The sequence below is a fragment of the Alligator sinensis genome, unplaced genomic scaffold (assembly GCF_000455745.1).
Source record: "Alligator sinensis unplaced genomic scaffold, ASM45574v1 scaffold13_1, whole genome shotgun sequence".
Lineage (NCBI taxonomy): Eukaryota > Metazoa > Chordata > Crocodylia > Alligatoridae > Alligator > Alligator sinensis.
The window spans coordinates 2345890-2347477 of record NW_005841909.1 but is presented as its reverse complement, the minus strand read 5'-3'; the positions used below and the strand labels follow the sequence as shown (position 1 = coordinate 2347477).

The 1588-nt window shown below is 47.5% G+C and overlaps 1 protein-coding gene across 2 annotated transcripts in view; it reads right to left on the bottom strand.

Moving 5' to 3' along the window:
* The window catches only part of RHOJ (ras homolog family member J), a 97739-nt gene that overhangs the window by 11432 nt on the left and 84719 nt on the right, over window positions 1–1588 (bottom strand). The window lies entirely within an intron of this gene.

Here is a 1588-nt window from a genome sequence, read left to right as displayed (position 1 = left end):
AAGACCTGGATAGGTTGCAGGGGTGGGCTAACAAAAACAGGATGCGTTTCAATACGGACAATTGCAGGGTGCTGCACTTGGGCAGTAGTAACCGGCAGCACACTTATAAGATGGGAAACTCCCTTCTTGAGAGCATGGAGGCAGAAAGGGATCTTGGAGTCATCATTGACTCCAAGATGAACATGGGCCAACAGTGTGAGGTCACGGTCGGCAGGGCTAACTAGACCCTATCGTGCATCCACAGGTGCATCTCAAGTAGGGCCAAGGAGGTGATCCTCCCCCTCTACGCGACACTGGTCAGGCCGCAGCTGGAGTACTGTGTCCAGTTCTGGGCACCCCACTTCAAGAGGGATGTGGACAACATTGAGAGGGTCCAGAGCAGGGCCACCCGCATGATCTGGGGACAGCAGAGCAGATCCTACAATGAGAGGTTACAGGACCTGAACCTGTTTAGCCTTCACAAGAGAAGGCTGAGGGGGGACCTTGTGACTGTCTATAAACTCACTAGGGGGACCAGAAGGGGTTGGGGGAGACCTTGTTTCCCCCAGCACTCCCCAGGATAACAAGAAATAATGGCCACAAGTTGTTGGAGAGTAGGTTCAGATTAGACATCCGTAGGAACTACTTCACAGTTAGGGTGGCTAGGATCTGGAACCAACTTCCATGGGAAGTGGTGCTGGCTCCTACTCTGGGGGTCTTTAAGAAGCGGCTTGATGCCTACCTGGCTGGGGTCACTTGAGCCCAGTTTCTCTCCTGCCCAGGCAGGGGGTCGGACTTGAAGATCTACAAGGTCCCTTCCAACCCGACTTCTATGATTCTATGATTCAGTAAAGACTGGTGGAGAACCCATCACAAGTCTAGATAAGGTGTTCCCTTGGTCTGTCAGGTGTGTTTACTCTTAAAAGTTCATTTGACTTGGGTTAGATGTAGCTTCCAGCCATTGCTTTGTTCTGTATTTTCTCACTAAAGACCCCTTTACTATCAGAAATCTCTTCAAGTTATCATCTCAGCTACTATCATTCTTTTGGACAAACGAACTTGACTAAGCTTCTTAATCATCTTACTGTAGGGCACATTTTTCAGAGAAGAAATCATTCTTGTGGCTCTTCGCTGAATAGCGTGGACCAGTGGGATAGACTACCAGAAAGTTGTGGACTATCCACGACTGGAGGTGTTCAAGAAGAGGTGGCATCGGCATTGGGTGGGGATGATATAGGTGTAGCTATGCCTGTGTTCTACTATGGCAGGGGTAGGTAACGTCTTTGGCCAGAGCACCGAAGAAAAAAAAAAAGGTCTACTTTGTAAGGTGCTGGAGTGCCGGTATACCAGGAAAACGAAACTGGAGCAGGGGGGAGGACATGGCAGGATGCACTGCATATTAATATAGTTAATAATCATAAATGTTGGCGGTTTCACAGTAAATACCAATTTTTCTAAAAATTCTAAACCTGGTGACAATAAATAAAAATTCATCTGCTATCTTTTTTGTTGTGTGTTCTTTTTTGGTTAAGTGTGTTGTGATGAGAGAGAGGGAAAAAAAGAAAGAAAGAAGAGGGGAGCAAGTGAGAAAATAAGAGGGGAGGCAGCG